Consider the following 13,230-nt stretch of genomic DNA (forward strand, 5'->3'; position numbering starts at 1 on the left):
AAATTGTTATAAGACTACATATAGACATGTTCTGGAAAGTAAAATAAGATCTATTATGAAAAAAATCAAATGTTTATTTTTGAATAGACTTTCAAGGTGGTCTCCTTCTTTAGGAGCAGGAGTTCTAAAAATTGGAAATAGGGGTCATAATTCACTGAGAAACTAAACAATTTAGTTTGACCCAAGTCAGCTCAAATGAGCCAATAATCAGATTCTTTTTGATTTCAGATGATTAAATAGGCAATGCTGCTCAATAAAATATGGGACCTATGCCCTGGTCCCTCTTTTGGTTCACCAACTACTGTTTGAAGACAGTACCCTGCTTGGATTTCTGTCTGTGATGGAATGATAATGTTTCTGTTCTTTTTTTTTTTCCCCCCATTATGTAAGCTTCCCCTGCAGGAAGGTAGAGATGGACAACTTTTGTCTTAGGTAATTGATTTTTAGTATGCCAGATCTTTCATGAGCTGCCTATTGTGAGAATTATTTCTGTTTCTGAGTCATTCCCAGGGGATTTATTTTAGAAGCAATGTTTAATTTAAAGAGAGTTAGAAAATCTGCAGAACACTATTTGTGCCCCACCTTGTTCCCTGGTATTCCCTTCAACTCTCTTGTGCTATCCATCCATCTCTAGCTGCTGGGAGTTCTTTGATTGACAGCTCCCACTTGCATTCTTTCCTTGAAGAATGTCCTTTAGAGACTAAAGCTGCCTTACCAAGAGAGGTTTAGGAGTTATGCATTTCTCTACTTCCCCTGTCTCAAAAAAGGATAGCCCCTGGTGCAGTTTGGACTCTAAATCCCTGAGGGATCCCATTGAATTTAAATGTCACAAGAACCTACATTCCAACTTAGCCCCTTCATCATTCCTATCATGTTCCTCTCACCCTACCTAGTTTCTGCTGAGGAATTTCTTACAATAAATCACATGCACACAAATGCCAACATCAGGCTCTGCTTTAAAATATCGTAAGTTTGATGTCAAATAGAAAACAGCAAGTAATGGAAGAGCAAAGACATGCAATCCCCAACTTTAAGGATCAAGAACCAAAGAAAATCCAGTGCTCTAGTTTTGTGTCGTATTGATTTTAACAAATGAACAAGCAGGGGTGAGATTAGTCAGATGCTTCTAAGTCATTATTAAGTGCAACAGACTAGAGACTAGATTGAACTGTTAACTAGCGGCGAATGGGGGCAGTCAAGAGAATAATGTTCGAGTAGGTAAAGAGAGTTTGATCCCAAGTTACAATGTAAAAGGATATTAGCATAATAAAACAGTTTAATAAAAAAAATCATATATATAAATGAGTCTGCCTAAGAATGATGGGTTCAAGAAAGTCCAGAAAAACTCATTTCAAAAAGAAGAATTCTTTCATCAATGAAGAGAGTCCTGGCTCTTTCCTGGGGTAAAATTCCATGTTTAGGTGTGGCAAGAGAATGTCTTCTAGAGAACTTGCAGAGTTAAGGAGAGATACCTAAAAAGGTCAAGCTATTGACAATTGTGGGGAAGGTAAAGAAGTTTGGTGTTTAAGTCAATCATTTAAAGCAATCATTTTGGCCTGGCAAGTCACAATTCTACCCAATTTATATGAGTAAATGGGAGTGAAGACAGGGCTAAAAACTGCAAAGAGTATCTGCAGTCTCCAGCATTCTCACTGTGCTTGGAACAAAGTGACCCCTACTGCTTTCTGAAGATAAAAGCTTGAACCAACAGCCATTGGACCAAATCTAATAAAATAAAGGAAATTAACCATAGTAACTAAGTCAGACAATGGCAACACACTCGTTGGTGGTTGGGCCATGCCTAAGTGCATTCAGTTTTATTAAAACTGAAGCTCAGTTGCAGATTAACTTGGCACTTCATCCTAGTTGCCAGACATAGGAAAAAACTCACCATTTCTGGGAAAAAATGAACAAAACAGTACTATATTTCAAACTCCACCATTATTCTACATGCACTATCTCATTACAACAAAACATGCAAAATATGCAACAAAGATTAGAATTAGTGGGAAATAATTTATAATGGTTTTAAAAGTTTTATCACTTGGAGGAAGAGATTAAATGAATAAGTGAATGGATGTGGATTCTCAGAAAAGAAAAGGAATCTATAAAAAATAATTTTGTCAAAATTCAAGAATAAAAAATGCAATACCTAAAATAAGAAATAGAAAGCATAAAAGAAAACAATAAACACTACATAAGTGTAGTATATGAATGGACACTGCACTTGAAAGGATCAGGGAACTTGAAAATAGATTAATAAGTATTAACTAAAAAAAATTTAGAGATGGAATAGCTTATAAATAACCAATGGAAAAATGTCAGTCTAATTTATGTATAATTGAAGTTCAGGAAGGACTAAAAAAGGTATGTAATAGTTTGGCTCACAGCTTCATATGAATGAATATTCAAGATTTTATCTAATTAGGATTTGTTTTAAGTGATCACCCATGAAATAGCCAACTCAAAAGAATTAAAACTTCAATTTCCATTTGAAGAAAGGTTTTGAGTTTATTTTCATTCTTCATTCCTATATCCAGGTACCAAAAGTCTTGAAAATATTTGTTACTTTAGTTAAGGAAAGGGATTTGAACATTCAGAATTGGCATAAAGGAGAAATAGAAAAATAAGGTTAAGGCAACTGATTTTTTGTTGTTGTTGTTAAGTATCAGGACAATTATAGATTCAGCGCGGTGTAGTGGCAACTCCCTGGACTCTGAGCTTGGAGATCTGGCTCTAGTCAGGATTATTCCCTAATTAGTTGTGTGAGCTTGAGTTAGGGTTTTTGTTTTTCCTTTTTCTGTCCTAGTTTCTTCTCCTACAGATAAAGTATTTGAAGATGAATCTCTGGTCTCATGTATCTCTGAGAGTCGATGAAATTAATGCTTAATTCAAGGGTCAGTAGGAGTTCCCGTCGTGGCACAGTGGAAACAAATCTGACTAGGAGCCATGAGGTTGCAAGTTCGATCCCTAGCCTCACTGAGTGGGTTAAGCATCTGTCATTCCCGTGAGCTGTGGTGTAGGTTGCAGAGGTGGCTCAGATTTAGCATTTCTGAGGCTCTGGTTTAGGCCAGAAGCAACAGCTCTGATTAGATCCCTAGCCTGGGAACCTCCATATGCCATGGATGCGGCCCTAAAAAGACCCCTCCCCCTCGCAAAAAAAAGGTGTGAGTAAACTATGGCTGAGAACCAAATCTGGGCAGTTGTCTACTGCTGTAAATAAAGTTTCATTAAAACATAGCCATGCTCACTTATTAACATACCGTCCATGGCTGCTTTCAAGCTGCAGTGGCAGAGCTGCATTGTTGCAACGAAGGCCATAGGGCCTTCAAAGCCTAAAATATTTGGTATCTGTGTTTATAGAAAAAGTTCTCCTCCTCTTTGGGCTTATCTGAATGGAAAGCGAACCTCTGAAAACTATCCCCAGTGTCCTAAATCTGCATTTACTTGCATGGCCCCTGAGAGTCTCAGCTCTGCTTCATTAATTTGTTTGCTGCTGAGAAGCTTTGACTGCCCTTTCCAAGCACTTGAACACCATATTCCCTTAAGAGAGGGTCATGACACTAAATTGTAGTTAGGAACAATAAATGGGATTTTCAAGAAGAAAGTATTGTTCAACCCAGAAAAAGTGAATTTCAAAATAGAGAAAGGATATGGATATTTTCATCTGGAGAAATACTTTTTTATAAGGGGATTTAATTATCATGAGTATTTTTGAAAAGTATTCTTGGTTTTCTATTTCTAGGCATATGATAGGACTGCATCTCCTCTGGCAAATCCCCTTTTTCCATTTAATTTAATCATCATGGGTGCAATATATCATCATATTTATAGTTCCAGAGAGTAAGGTTGGAAATCTTGGTGAAGGAGGCTTAAAATTCTACATAATACACTTCCACCCAACACAGTAAGATATGAACCAAAATGATGTGTTTTATTTCCCTGGAGTTAAACTTTAAGAGTTACTAAAGATTTTTGCTATATCTCTTTTTGCTTAACCTTAGAAATTAGCAATATTCCACATGGCTTCTGTTCTGTCAGATTGAATTCCAAAGTGAAATGACATGGAGTAGAGATTCCAGCCAACTTATGTTGGATGTCACTGAGAAATGGTCTTTAGTTTTTTTTTTTTTTCAGTTGAGGTAAAATTTACTTGCAGTAAAATGCACTGACATTAAGAGTGAAAGCAAATGAGTCTTGACAAAAGTTTATACACATACATCTGTATTACAAAGTATACCAGTCAAGATGTAATTTCAGGACATATTTTTTTTTAACCCCCTTGCAGTCAATCCCCACTCCTAGAAGAATCAACTCTTATGATAACTATCATTATTGTTTAATTTTGCCTGTTCTTTAACTACATATAATGGTCTCATCAGGTCTGTATTCTTGTGCATGTGGCTTCTTTCACACAAAAGAATATATATATTTTTAATGTAGTTCATGTTGGTGTATTTCTCAGTGGTTCATTTTTTATATTGCTAAAAAATTATCTGGATATACTGTAATTTATTATCCATCGATTTTATCTGTGGGGTTTTTGTTGTTGTTTGTTTGTTTGTTTGTTTTGTCTTTTTGCCATTTCTTGGGCTGCTCCTGCAGCATATGGAGGTTCCCAGGCTAGGGGTCTAATCACAGCCGTAGCCACCGGCCTACACCAGAGCCACAGCAACACCAGATCCGAGCCGCGTCTGCAACCTACACCACAGCTCACGGCAACGCCAGATCCTTAACCCACTGAGCAAGGCCAAGGATCAAACCCGCAACCTCATGGTTCCTAGTTGGATTCGTTAACCACTGAGCCACGATGGGAACTCCTGTGGGTTTTTTTTTTTTTTTTTTTTTTAATGTCTTTGGCTATTATGACTAAAACTTCTGTAAAACTTTTGTGTACAATTTCTCATTTCCTTCTAGTAAATATTCAGGAGTAGAAATGCTGTATAAACTAGGGTATATGTGAGACAAAATTAATAAGTAGCTTTAAGTTTTTCAAAATACTTGCATATATTTACACTTCCACCAACAATGTTTGGGAATTCCAGTTGGTGCACATCTTCCACATTTGATATTAATCAGTTTAGAAGATTACAACTTCCTTGCATATTTATCTTATATTCTGTTCCATGGCTAAATTCACTTATTAGTTCTAGAAGATTTATAGATCCTTTTCCAGATTTTTCTAGATCTTTAAAAGTCTAGAAATTAGAAAATTTTGAGCCTTTCTTCTTTACTAATAGTGCAATATAAACCTACACAGTTCTCTGTAGGCACTGTTTCAGTTGCATCTAATATGTTTTGATATGCTTCGTTCTTTTGTCATTCAGTTGTAATTATGGTTTCTAATGTCTCTTTTAGTTTTTTTCTTGACATGGAATTTATGTACAATTGTGTTATTTATTTTTCATATATTTGTGGATTTTCTGGATATTGCTATTAATTTCTGATATATTTTTTCAGAAATACTCTATAATTTTGGTTATATGAAATTTATTGGGACTTTTCTTGCCATTCATATAGTATATCTTTTTTACTACTCCATATGCAGTTAAAAGATATGTACCCTTCAGCTACTGGATATAATGCTCTATAAATTTTAATTAGGTCAAGTTGATTGTATTTTTCAAATATTTCATAACTTTTTGATTTTTTTGTATAGTTCTTATATTGCTTACAGAGAGGTGTCAAAATTCCCAATTATGACTGAAATATGTCTATTTTTACCTTTAATTTTTTGTCATTTTTTCTTACGTATTTTGAAGTGTATTTTGCACCTTTAGTTATATTTCTAATAGGCTTTCATCATTATGCAATATATTCATTCTGTCTGGTGATATTTCTCATGTTATGATATACTTGAATATGAAGTTAATCACATCAGTTTTCTTTTGTTTACTATAGATGTAGTGTATATATATATATATTTTAAACAATATTGTTTTAAACAATCTCTCTTTTTATTTATAATATCTTTCTTTGAAAGCATAGAGTTTGTTTTTTGTTAAAATTGAATTTGAGGAGTTGCCATCGTGGCTCAGTGGTAATGAACCCAACTAGTTCACCTGGATTCGATCCCTGGCCTTGCTCAGTGGGTTAAGAATCTGGCATTGCCATGAGCTGTGGTGTAGGTTGCAGATGCAGCTTGGATCTGGTCTTGCCTTGGCTGTGGTGTAGGCCAGCAGCTACAGCCCCAGTACATCCCCTAACATGGGAACTTCCGCATGCCAATAGAGCAGCCTTAAAAGACAAAAAAAAAAAACAAAAACAGAAAACAAAAAAATAACTTGAATTTGACAATCTTTGCCTTTTATTCATTTTTTAAAAATTCATTTATTTTCAGTGCAATTTTTGATAGAATGGTTTTGAGTATGAAATCTTGCTATTTGTTTTTTAGTTGTGTCTTGTCCCCCACTCTCTTCCTCTTTTCTTAGATTCTTTTGGAGAAACTTAAACACTTTTTTAAGAACATATTTTATTTCCTCAATTGATTTTTTGGCCATAAATTTCTAAGTGATTGTTTTAAGTATTACAGTATTCATATTTATATTATCAGTCATTTTTTTACTTAACATTTTTCCTCTTCATTTAAATCCCTATTTTGTATTGTTATCAAATATTGTTAATATATAGTATAATATATTTTACAACTAAATTGATAAAAAATACGTCAGTAAAATATTTTTGCTTTAAATATTCATCTCTCTTCTTAAAAACTTAAGGAAATAAATTAAAAGATAACAATTTTTATTTACTCACATATTGATCATTTCCAATTCTCTTCACTCCCTATAGATCTGAGCTTTTATTTGAGTATTCTTTTCACTTATTTTTGTAGTGCTAAATTACTGGCACAGAGGGTTTTCTTAACATAGGTTTATCTGAAAATATCGTTAGTTCTACCACATTTCTCAAGGATATTTTTTACTGCTCATAACATTCTTTTTTTTTCCTGTGGCATGTGGAAGTTCCTGAGCCAGGGATCAAACCTGTGCCACTGCAGTAACCAGAGTAACAACTGCTGGATTCTTAACATGCTGAACTGCAAAGGAACTCTCTGCTCATAATATTCTTTTTTGTTGTTGCCTTTTTTTGTCTTTTTAGGGCTGCACCTGCAGCATGTGGAGGTTACCAGGCTAGGGGTCTAATTGGAGCTATAGCTGCTGGCTATGCAAGAGCCGCAGCAACGCCAGATCCAAGCCACATCTGCAACCTACACCACAGCTCACAACAACGCCAGATCCTTAACCCACTGAGCAAGGCCACAATAGGAACTCCTCATAATATTCTTGATTGATATACTTATTTCCTTTAGCACCTTAAAAATATTATTTTATTGTATTTTGGCCATAATTGTTTCTGATAAGAAGTGTGATTTTTAAATGTTTTCTTGCATAGAATGTATCCTATCTCTATGACTGCTTTTAGAATTTTCTACAGTATATTCTGTGTTCGTAAGTTTAACCATGGTTGACTTAGATATCATGGGTTTTTTCCTGCCACTGTTTATTGATCTTAGATCTATAATTAGATATTTTTTACCCATTTGGGAAATTCAGCCCTTTTTTTAATTTTTAAACATGTTGTCAGCACAATTCTTTCCCTTCTCTTCTTGTGCAACATCACTTATATGTATGTTGGATTTTTCTACATTGTTCTACCAGGCACCAAGGCTCTATTTAATGTTTTAAATCTTTTTATCCTCTCATTTTTTATTGGATGATTTTAATTGGTATCCCTTCAAGTTCACAGTACCTTTCTTCTGCAGCCTTCATCTGGCTATTAAGTTCACTGACTGATTTATTACTTTATATGATGCATATTTTACACAAATGCATTCTAGAATTTTCTTTTTTAAAGAAACCTATTTCTGTCTTGGTATTCCCCTGCTGCTCAATTATTATATATCTTTTAATCTGATTAGACCCAAATTTTTGGCCATATCAGTTTTCATTTGATTGATAGATCAGTTACAAGATTACCAGAAATATTTTCATCTTCTGTCCATGTTTGTCTCAGAATTTTTTGTTTGTTTGTTTTTAGTGCTGCACCTTTGGCATATGGAGTTTCCCAGGATAGGGGTCAAATCAGAGTTACAGCTGCCAGCCTACACCACAGCCACAGCAACCCCATATCTGAGCTGTGTCTGCAAACTACACCACAGCTCACGGCAACACCGGATCCTTAACCCACTGAGCGAGGCTAGGGATTGAACCAGCAACCTCATGGTTCCTGGTCGGAGTCGTTTCTGCTACACCATGACGGGAACTCCAGAATTTTTTTTTTTAACTTTATACTAGACATTTTGATTGTTATGGTTTGAAATCTAGGTTATATTTCTTTAAAAAAACCAAAGAGTGTTAGGTTTCTTTTTGCCAGGTAGTTAAATTACTTGGGGGTGAGTCTTTTGTTCATTTTAGGCATGCTTGTATTCTTTGATAGGATGGATACACACACACACACACACACACACACACACACACACACACTTTCAACTTAGTTCTAGTGCATTCATTTTACTTTAGGGTATGTTTTTACTCATAAGGCAGTCTCTCCAAAGTCTTAACTGAATGCCTGAAGGCCTTAGAAAAGTCACTCTTCCCAGATCCAGGCAGGCACCACAGTTCACTTCTCTGGCCTTCAGAATACATGGAGTAGGCTTTCAAGTGTCTTGCTCTGAGTAAATCTAGGCCAGGCCTCTGCCAAGGACTTGTGGTGAATCCTCACACATAATTCTAGAATATCCCTTCAGGCATTTTCCTCTCCCTTGGCACCATTCCTTCAGATTCCAGATGCCCTGGCAGCCTCGCTCTCTGATCTCTCCCTCCTCCACTCAGAGGCCGCAGTTGTGCTTGGGCACCATTTCTCTAATGCTGACTAGAGAGGTGGGCTTGTGTGATTATGTGTTTCACTGTCTGTTTCCCTTCTCTCAAATATCCCAGTCCTGCTCCACCTGTTTAATGCCTAAATTCAGGGCCCCCTTTATTTTGTCTACCTTACAGTTGCTGTTGGCAGAGGCCAGATATTGTTCCAGCAACATGGCTTTGGCTGGAAATAGAAACCTCCCTCCTTAATAAGCCACTTAAATTTTGCGATTGCTCATTAGCACAACATTACCTATACCATCCTATTACAGAGGTGCTTTCTAATGGTCCCCAAAACAGCCTCATGGAACGGGCCTTGCAGACTACTCTTCTAACATAGAACACAGAGAGCAAACATGATGAGTGACCCTCTGAGACTGTATCTCTTCTCAATGGTCGGATTATTTAGGAAGGCACCCTGGTATAGCCAAGATACCTCCATTGTCCTGATCAAAGGTTTGGTATATTAGGGAAGCCTAATATATGTATATCCTGCATCCATGAAGAGCTGAAAAAAATCTTACATTTTAATTTAATTGTTCTGAATTCATTCACTCCTTCATCTTCATTGAACCTCTCTCTCCTAAATCACCATTTTCTCCTTAGGTTGTTACAACAATCTCCTAACTCTCAAATATTTCTAATCTTACTTACCAATGCCACATCCTTTCTCCCAAATGTATTCGAAGTATTTTTTTTTTTTAGTTAAATTTGATCATACCCCACCTGTATTTAAAACACTTAATGACATTTCCATATTACTTTAAATATTAAAGTTCCCACTCCTTACAACATGTATTGTGAAACCAGAAGTGGTCATTTTTCCCTTTATGCCACTTTGCATTTTCTTCTTTGTCTATAGCCAAGTACAAACCTCCTTTTAGTTCCTTAAATACACCAAGCTCTTGACCATTATCTCAAAGTTATAACCCTTGCTCTCCCCTCTTTCTGCTACACATTTTTCCCCCCATTCTTCTGGTTTCAATTTTTTCACCTTCACAGAAATTTTATGACCAGCTTAGTATAGTTAATTTACTTCCCTCCAATATTTTTCTCTATCATCACACCCCACTTCCTTTTTCATAGCACCTTTTCTAACTTATACTTATTGGTTTGTGTTTTATCTGAGAATATGCTTGCTCTTCATTCCTCAGTGCTCTACATAATTTCTAGCACATAAGATACACTCAGTGAATACCTGCCAAATACATAAGCAAATACATATTAGGTGATCAGTAAATATACCTGTGTGGATGAATATATGTGGTGCTGGATACATTGCTTTCTTAGTTATTAGGCTTAGAATCTTCCCTGGTAGAAATGCTCTACCTTTTTCTCAGTTTAAAAAGGGTAAACTTCTCTGGTTGAAGCTGTCTTGGGGACAAGGTGTTCTGAGGAGCCCTCCTTCTCTGTCCTGCCTCTGATTTCCTTTCAAAGCTCCGGTGGTACTTCTGATGACTTCCTGAGGCTCCACAGAGTCTTGCTCAAAAAGAACTGTTCTAGACAACACATATATATAGGAATATACCTGTCCTAGTAATGAAAAAGTAGTTGATGGGCAGTTATAAGACATTTTTTCTTTCGCAATGGATAGGAATCTGTAATTTAACCATTTTTGCAAAGCTGTGACCATGTAAATATGAAAGCCACGGCATTTATTGAGGTACTACTAGTTAAAACAACATGCTAACCACAAATAAAGGAAAATAAAGCAGGAGGATTATAGAGATGTATCCTATTAGAATTTTAAATTGGAATTCAGGTGACATAAGAAAATTTGAAAATATTCTAAATATTATTTGATATTTAACAATAAACATTTTAAAATTAAAAAATGGTGGATTGCTTTTTAGGGAGGGAGCCTCTTTATAGAAACTAGAATGAAATACTTGCTCAGGGTTATACATTTAATATAGTATAATAAAAGGGATACTTTAACTAAGAGCTTGCCTTGAATTCTGCCAAATCTTTTCACTTACTAATTATGTAATACTTCTCAAAAGTGGTTTCATGTAAACATTTGGAAATATTTCTATCTTGCAAAATTTTCTTTATGATTAAAGGAGATCTGTAAGTCCACGTCAAATGACAAGTCACATCCTCTGAGTTATTTCCCAACTCCTGACCAACGTAATTTATGAATATAATATGATTGTTGTTTTATGTTCCAGATTTGGTATTATAGCCACATAGCAAAAGTAATTAAGATAGTCTTAGAAATAGTTAGAATAATGTTCTTGTCCCAGCCTACCATTTTTCTTTTTCATTCTTAATTCCCCCGCCTTTTATTCATGCACCAATTATTTATTCATGGCTCTACTCTGGTGAAAACAATCTGAAAGTCTCCATGGCTTAATACAACAACAGTTTTTTTGTTCTTTACTCTATGCTACCTTAATCTTACAGAACCTCTCTCTATAAGAACATAAGCTCTTACAGTGGCTGTGGCTGGAAGAGAGATTAGGAAGACCTGAGCAATGGTTTTAAAATGTCTAACACTATAGGAGTTCCCATCGTGGCACAGTGGAAATGAATCTGACTAGGAACCATGAGGTCCATGCGGTTTGATCCCTGGCCTCGCTCAATGGGTTAAGGATCCAGCGTTGCTGTGAGCTGTGGTCTAGGTCGCAGACTTGGCTCAGATCCCGTGTTGCTGTGGCTGTGGTGTAGGCCGGCGGCTACAGCTCCGATTAGACCCCTAGCCTGGGAACCTCCATGTGCTGCAGGTGCAGCCCTGAAAAGACAAAATAAATAAATAAATAAATAAATTAATTAAAAAAATATCCAACACTAGCTCGGCTCACCTTTCATTGTCATATTAAGTAACAGAGCACACTTTACCTCATGAGAGCAGATAAGCGAAGTCCTCCTGTGCACCCCGAGGAAGAGGAGAATATGAGATCATTACGATCACCAGTAATGTCGGCCATATCCAACTTCACTTTTCCTCCTCTCCTATCTCTTTCCCTGCCTCCCTCATCTCCCTTCCATACCGTACTCCTTTCTATTCTTCCATCCATCCCCCCCTTTTCCTTTTCTCTAGTCCTTTCTCCACATCTATTTCTTTGTCCAGATGCTGTAAATATGAATGCTGCCTGTGTGAGCATATGTATGTGTAGGAAGGTGCCTTGATAGTTCATATATATCAGGACTTGGATGATGGGTCAAATCACTTGCCATGTTTAGAATTTGTGGAAAAAGGTAATATACAGCTAGACAAAACAAATGTATAGTTGGAGGGATAATCCAAATCATAATTCTGAAAATAAGCAAAGAATTTTAGCTAGAAAAGTGATATGACGTACTGTGCCCAAGTAATAAAACGAAACTGAGTAGGAAGAAAAATCATGCCATGAGAACCCATGAGTATCAGACCCTTCTCAGATAAAGCTTAAAATATTTCAGGGATGTCAGGGATGTGGTTCAGACTTAAGGCCTGCATAATATGTAAATTTTGGAAGTCTGCTTTTATATGGTCTCAAAAGAAATCAAGCCTTCTGATCTAAAAACCGTTTTGGTCAGATACAAGGTAATTTGAAGACTAATCTCAGCTTATTACCAATAACTTGGCTTATTCTTTATCCAACCAAAGACTTCTTAGATGTTTCCATGAAATGATTGAAAAATCTCAATGTCACCATGACTCTTTTAGAGCTGATATGGTTATTTCAGTGCATTGATGGATTATAGGTCTTGAGGCCACTAGTTTGTATATCTGATTCTGTTTCAATAATTTAGTATTCAAAAAGAAAAAAGAAAAAAAAATTCCCTTGTATCTCTTTCTGATAGACAAGGATTCTAAGGCTGGAAGAAAGGAAGGAAGCTTCCTATTTCTCATTTGTCTTTTCTTTCTAATGTAAGAGCAAATGAAATTGAGACTCTGAGTGAATTTGTTCATCTCACTAGAATCAGATTTATAAGGCAAATATACTGACTTCTGTTCCTTCCCTTTTCACTTCAGCTATGTCACCTTCCAGCTCTCCTACCTTCAATGAATTTATTCTGGGCTTAGGAAAAATGCAGACATAAAGATATATATATAGATTTATATCCCAAGTGATGTTCCAGCTACAGTCTTCCTAAAGCTAGTTTCCTTTCTGCCTCTAACTGTACATAAAGGAGCCAGTGAACATGTGTCTTGCTTTCCCCCAGTCTTCAATCCTAAATCCTGAAATATATTGAATATATAAGCTAAAGTCTTTCATCATGGATTCCTTCAATAACCTAAACTTTAGATATGCAAAAAAGATACAGATCAACTTATTTACAAAACAAAAGACCCACATAGAAAACATATTTATGGTAAATTACCAAAGAGCAAAGGGTTAAAGTGTCAGGGAGGGATAAATTAGGAGGTTGGGATTAATGG

Source organism: Sus scrofa, chromosome 2, assembly GCF_000003025.6.
Source record: "Sus scrofa isolate TJ Tabasco breed Duroc chromosome 2, Sscrofa11.1, whole genome shotgun sequence".
NCBI lineage: Eukaryota > Metazoa > Chordata > Mammalia > Artiodactyla > Suidae > Sus > Sus scrofa.